Here is a 7,606-nt window from a genome sequence, read left to right as displayed (position 1 = left end):
ACAGCCTTAGTCTGGACCAGAGGACTAAAAGTTGGGTGAAAACTTCCTTGAAGCTCTTGTCTGTCTTTTAAATCAATGTAGAATGAACTGAATAGAGAGAGCAATGCTATTCAAGTTTTGCTGGTCATGCTGTCACTGTAGCAAACAATGATATGAAGCGTGATATGATCTGTGTCTGTGTCCAGTCTAGTGGGTTAGTATGTATGTAGTATGTAGCTCATACTAATTTGCCTATAAACTTATGCTGCGTTTCCATTGTGGTACTGTCCTGGGTCAGGCTTGTGTTTTGACAGAGAATAGTGCCTTTACTTGGTAGGCCGGGGGTGTGGGCTCTGCCCCATAGCTGCATAGTGTGACATTGTTGCTGCAATGAGGAACAGCAACATTGAACACGACACAGACGGATGGACAACAATGGAGGACATCCAGCAGCTCTTTTTTTCCTACTCAGTTTGTTGCCGTTTGTCTCAACAAGACGTCAAGCTTTGTATGAGGATAGACTGCAGGTGCCTCGACTTCCATGGGCTTTTTCTGTCACCCATTCAGCTGCCGCTCATGATTGTACCAGATCAATTAACTTTGCGTACTTTTGTTTAGAACGCTGAGAAGACAGAACGGCTATGATTTCATCCACAGGTTTATGCGTTTCTCAGCTCAAAACATTGCGCGCACACACAACAGCTATGAACTTAAAGGTCCGCCTCCATGTCTGTTTATATTCTGAAGTTATGTTAAAGTTTCTGTGAGATCCCAAATCCTTGGCATCACCTCCCTGAAATCGTCTGACTAAATGCCAAGTGTGTGGTCCTGCGCCTTGACTGGATCATCTAGTCTGTGCTTTCTCAGGATTAAAACATTATGGTTACAAAGTTCGTTGACAAGGTGAAACTGAAAGTAAGGGTCAATGGAGCTTTTCATTCACAGCAGATGCAGTGGATGAGTCACGACTGATAAGAACAATTCAGGAAATGAATGGAGATAACTAGATTATAGTTTCTGAAGGTCTGTGTTTTTGTCCGTCTCAACAGAAGTGCAGCGCTGCCTGGAGATTTTTTTTCAACCTTTCACTTTTGGGCAGTTTATAATGACCCATAATGTGTTGGAATAAAATTCACAGCCCACCCCTCATCCATAAAGCTCATGACACTGACCCATTCAAAGTGAATGAGTAGTTTTTTGGTTGATGCCACCACCATGTACATGCGAGTGCAGCATGTATCCAACTGTAGATCTAAGAGAAACCTTTAGATCTTCACAATACCTACCCGCCAACTAGAAGTAGTCATTGGATGATGGAGAAAGAGGAATGCCTATGGCAGCAGGACAGTAACAAACAGGAAGTTATCCAAAAAACAACATCACTGACAGTATCTTTACGTTCCACACTCCTCACAGTGTTCCTACTAAAAAAAAAATGTACATGGGAGGAATGAAAGAGGCACCATTCTCACTTTTACACATCAGTGGCCAATCAAAATATCTTTTAAACTGTTAGTTGAAGGTTGAATGGTGATGCTTTAAGTGCCAGTTTTATAAAAAGCAAATAAAAGAAATCAGTGTGGAAAGTGAGATTCAAAAAGGGCAAGAAAATAATGTGGGTGCTGTTGGTTGCTATACATATGTTATTTCAAGGTGTGGAATTTTCAACGGTCAGAACCAGCGACCTCCCCCCACTGCTCACATACCAGCATAACCACATATAGTCCCCCACCCATTTCCCCCCTCTCCCTGATTCTCTCTCTCTGTCACATACACACAAATTAACAAACATACACTTCTTCACAGTCTCACCTCAGAGTGCAGTGTAAATAAGTCACACATCTGTAATGTATGAGCTGATGGTTAGGCAGTCACACTTTTGCATCAGTGATTCTTCTTCTTCTCGTTCCATCTTTACTGTTCCGTTGCTTGTGTCCGTTCATCCTTGCTGTCACTGCAGAAATACTGTTACCGTACTCCTCCTCTCACCTTGTAATGAAATTCTTACTGTCAAGTTTACGTTTTTTTTTTAGAAAGCTTATTAGCTCATCACTTCCCCCTTGTCTCTTTTGGGTCCATCCATCCCCAGCCTCCATGAACCAGCTGTCCCTCTCAGCTGCGTGTTTCTCCGGTAATGACCCCGTTAAGTCCGGCTCATTTGTGAGCCACCTTGACACTGGATACTGTAAAGTCAACACAGGCAACTGGGCACACAGTCAAAGACATGACCCTGTAAACTCATGCCCAGACACATGCGGGTGTGTCTTTAGCTTAGCATTCTCTTTAATTCAATGTCCTTTGCATTATTTTCAGCTAATTATTTTATCTAGTATTTTATTGTATGTCAACTATATGTGTATATATGACTGCACAATGTTCAGCACAATGGATTGCATATTTACAGCAGAGAGTACTATATAAATTGGTACACTTTGGTGCAGTGGCTAGCATTGTTGCATTACAGTAAGTACATAGTACCTAGTACCATAGATGAATTTCCAAGCGAGCTGAGCCAATACTATGTGTGACGTCGACAGACTGCCGGCCACTGATTGGCAGAGTGTTAGACTTAAAAATCCTGAAGAAGTGCATTAATCTCCAACATTTACCAAGGAAATGTCTAAAATCTCAACATTTAACATATATATATATATATAATATTTAGTGACAGCTATTTAGTATTTAGCGAGCAAGTCAATAGTCACCAGTTTGTGTGTGTCACAAAAAAAAAAATAAAGTCACGGTAGTTTCATGCAGCTGTGATATGATGACTTTGCCCACCTTGAGGATGTACTATAGTATATAGTATAATGGAAAACAAACCAAAGTGTGTCGAGTCGAGCTGTGCAGTGTGGTGCCGAGCTGTGGAAAAGTGCTGTTCTCATCAGTTTAATATCTGATATGTTCTCTATATGGGGATTAAATATTAAATGTGTTTTTGAACAGTGGGAGCAGAAACCTGGGGCCAGCTCTATTCATTCCTTGCATTGACCTGGTATGGCAGTGCCACCAGGAATTGTGCAAAAAAAATAAAACATTTCTGTGTGGAGTTTCAGTTTGGGTTCTCATAGGGCAGTCCATCCTCCTCCCACATACGGCCCTGCAATGGACTGGCAACCTTTACAGGGTGAACTCCACCTTTTCACCAGCCTTTGAACCTTTTCTGATCATAAAAGCTACTTAATCTTGCAAACACTTAACTCTGATTTTATGATTGTTAGACCTTCAAATTAGCAGCTCTAGTATGAAATCAAGTTTGAATCAAAAATGATTTTTCATTGAATCATGACCAAATCGAATTATCGAATCAATTCTGAATGATTCCCATCGCTTGTAAATGTCCCTTTATTTTTGCACCTGATTTTTTTTTTTTTCCAATATTAATATTTACGATGTTACTATGTTCTTCTTCTTTGTTGAATTTATTGGTAGGCTACATTATGTCATGCTGGTATGATGTTAGTTACACACTGCTGGAGCATCTACTGCCAGGGGTGAAGGTAACTCAAAGGTTGTGATTCTGTGATTCCTGGCTCCGCTAGTCTACATGCCGATGTGTCCTTGGGCAAGACAGCAATGTGTGAATGGGTATGAAAAAATGAAGATGTGCTGTGTAAATGTGTCAGTGAATTGGTGTGAATGGGTTAATGGCAAAACTGCAGTGTAAAGCAGCTTTGTTTGGTCATCAAGACTAAAAACGCTCCAGCCTACACCAGAGATTCAGATCATCATGTGAACTCACAAATGCAGATCAGGTTTAGGTCAATTTGATGTTCTCAACTGATGAAAGGTGTGAATATGAGTGTGAATGTCATCTGTCTCTGCATGTTCGCTCTGTCATAGGCTTTCTAATCTGTACATGGTGAACCCTGCCCCTCGCTCAGTGCCAATTGACGTGAGACCCTCACAGCACAGGCACTATAGATAATGGATTAATGGACATTTATGTTCTCCTCAGAGTGATCGGTATGGGCTAAAATTAGGGTCAGAACGTTTTTGAAATACTGTCGCTGCAAATCAGCCTTTGCAAACTTTGGATGCTCCACAGCCAACGATAATGGAGTTGAGTGTAGCTTGGAGAGCAGCCTTTGTTGAGAAGACACAAACCCTTCTGTCCCTTAATGGATGAATGTCTGTCCCTGGAAATACCACAGTGACTGCAGGGAGGGAGTGATTTACAAGAAAAATGGTTCTGCAAAATCTGCACTGAAACACCCCGCCCTGTTTGCCTGGCTCCTTACGTAAAGTGACATTAGTCAGCCATATTAGTGCATTAGACGTGGAATCCCTACTGCACGGTTTAAACAGCTGCTGTTGTAATGAGTCATATGATTGTATAACCAGCAGGTCTATACTGTGGGCGAGGAGTTTACAGGAATCTTCATATTGTTGTTCTGCCACTGAAGAAGGGATATTACAAATGATGGATATGATCCATGGGCATTTCCTGCCTGGGATAAAGAACATATTGTGCGAGAGAAGACTGACAACATTCACTCAACATGCACAAGCCAGTGCTATTCAAATACAAAGGGATGGGTGCCTGGCCTAGAGCGGATGAATGGGATAAAAATACACTCGTCTGCACTCTCCCCCCTGGACACTCACAGAGGAACGTGCTGTTTTATGTGTGTGTGTGTGTCTGTATTATACTCCTTTGTGAAATGAATGCAGTATATGTAAGTATGTGCTGTGTTTGGCTGAGAACATGCGGGTCTACGTTTGGTCCAAACACAGAACGCAGCTGATTATACTGATGTGATTCTTGGGAGTGTTTTGGTTTGAAATGAAATCCTACAAATTATTTTCCAAGCCTGAAATTCCCACCGTTCAGAGGAGCTTCCAGACCACTCCAAGACTATAAGAGTTTAACTTTTGTGGAAACGTGTAGTAAAATTGTTCGATATGCAGTCAAGAAAAACATTTTAGTGTGTGTTTGTGGCTGTTTTGTACTTATGGCCCGTGTGTGAAGATGATATTAATGCTGACAGCGTTTTCAAATAGAGCAGCCGAGTGTTTTCTCTCTTTCACCAATGTGTTTGGGGTAAATGCATTTGGAGACTCATTTATCACTTCTACTTACAGAACTTTCATACACATAGTCTGACTCACGCCGGATTACTTTGGATCAAGGTGGTAGTGTGTTTACTTAAAGCCATTTCTCAATAGTCAGATTGTTTATCTCCAAACTGCCAGAGACTGCACACCTGCCAGTTTAGCTTCAGAGCAAAGAAAAGTAAAGAGGGCTCATTTTCCCCCGCATGCCTTCTGGACGTACTGCCATAACTCTGCTCGGACCATAACAAACCTGTTAATCCAGAAAATTGTTTTAGTTTCCTCAGGACTCATGTTCTTTTTCTCAGATATTCTGCCTCTGCGGTTGGGTCCACGGTCGTGTTGGGTGTTCGCGCAATGTGTGATGGCGGCCTCACAGCTTTGTTCTTCACACATGGAGCTTGTCTGCTGTGGAGCTTTTGCTACGTTTCACATCGTGTTTGAAAATCATAGAAATGACACTTTTATCTACATAAATACTCTTTACTGTACTAAATGTCAGGGCTCTTCTGCAAATACCTCACAATAAAGCTTTGTTGGGTTCTGGGTTCAGAAACGCTAGAATGCGTTTACTTTTAAGATAGGTACAGGATGTGTTGTGTTTGTGATTTATGTGACAGATGATAGATTGTGGTGTCTTACTTTGAAACGTGGCTCATGAAAAAAATAGGCAGTGCTTCTATTCTCAAAGACAGCTGTGTGGCTCACTTGCATGAGACGCATCTGTGTCAGGGTTATTGTGAGGGCATCTCACTCATATTTTCTCACTTCCGTTCTTACTTAAACAAGGGTGTGTCAGTCTATCGTTCCACGCATGTGTACATTAGCTCAAATTTCATGCTAGTAGTAGTGATTTCTCTCTAGGAAATCACCCACTTATGTGTGTTCTTGTATTATTTGGGGCGCTGAGTTCACAGATGTTCTTGGTTGTTGTTGTTTTCTGTTCAAAGGAGCGTTCATTTTATTCGGTCACAAAAGCAGTCGGGGGTCAAAATTACCAGAAATTCAATCCAGTAAAGCAAAGAAATCCAATAAACAGCACCCTACAATTCAGGGGTCAGAACACAAAACAGGCCAGATTAGGTAGACTATAGAACTTGTAGGATAGCTTGGCATAAACACAAGACAATCTGGCAGAGGTAAGGTGAATGTATATATATATATATATATATACATGTGTGTGTGTGTGTGTGCGTGTATAGCTACAGGGTGCAACTGCTAAGTTTTGTTCTCTGTTTCGGTGCATTTTTTAGGTACTTCCTGTTTTATTTTGGTACCTCTCTTTACCTTTCTGCCCTCCCGTGTCTTCCCCACCTGTGCTGATTATCTGCCGCTCCGTTATTACCTACACCTGTGTCTCGTTAACTCTCCTCCCCTTGTGTATTTAAGCACTGTGTTTTATGCCTGCCTCTCACTGGAGGACTTTAAAAAAATAATAATAAAGAAAAAAAATCTGAATTGATTATTTAAAAAAAATGTGGTAGACCACAGACACAACAAACTGCTTTTCAATGTTTTAATCCTGAGAAAGCACAGACTAGGCAATCCATTTGAGATGCAGGACCACACACGTTTGATCAAGCGATTTCGGGAGGAGATTCCAGGGATTTTGGATCTCATAGAAACTTGCATGATTTAGCCTGACTCCAGAATATAAACAGACATGGCGGCAGATTGTTGGTGTTGTCACTTAATACCTTTTCTCGATTGTCACAAGGGTCAGATCAGGATCGAAATCTGACCCATTATCCAGTCAGTTTTCTTGTGTATGACCTAGTCTTGTTGAATTAGCCCCTTGCCTCACAGTTTTATTGGATACACCTGCTTATTCCATTGTCTTTTCTTTGTTGCGACCTTATTCAACTGATTAGTCAACTTATAAACCTTGTATTGTAACAGTTGGGAGCAGTCTGCGAGTATGTTCCAGACTCACACTGGGGGTGTGCTTGTGTTTGTCTACATTGGATCCATACGGCGGAAACGTGCAGATGAATATACGTCACGCAAACCGTAGCAGACCTCTGGACCCGGCATTTGTGTCTCACACCCCTGCCTATTCTACATGCTTTCAGCCTTAATTTCCCTTCAATTCTTGCCCCCCCCACCCCCCACCCCCCTTTGCCACAACCTCGACTGTCAGATTGATTTACATCACTGTGTCTCCAACTTTTCCATCTCTTGCTTTTCCCCTCCAGCTGCACTGTCCTCTGTGAGCCTCTTTTCTTATCTCTACATTTTTACATCCCACATCCCTCCTACATTTCGACTTATCTCTCTTATCTGTCAGCGCCTTCTTTCAACCTTCATCCAGGAGCATGCGGTTCTATGTTGAAATATGTGGTCAAATGTCGGAAAATAAAACGAAGTGGTGGTGGGGGGGGGGGGGACAGGGATTAATCAGAGATCGGGTCGACTAACAGTCGAGAGCAGAGGAGGTGGTTGAGACAGAAAAGAATATAAATGCTACAATAGAGGTTACTGTGAGTGGGTGCAGATTGAGTTATAGCGCCACACATATTACCTCACTCATGGACACATTTTCTCCTCTGACACTGAGTAAACAGAGAAGTAA

This window comes from Microchirus variegatus (genome assembly GCF_963457635.1).
Source record: "Microchirus variegatus genome assembly, chromosome: 9".
Lineage (NCBI taxonomy): Eukaryota > Metazoa > Chordata > Actinopteri > Pleuronectiformes > Soleidae > Microchirus > Microchirus variegatus.
This window is presented reverse-complemented; position numbering follows the sequence as displayed.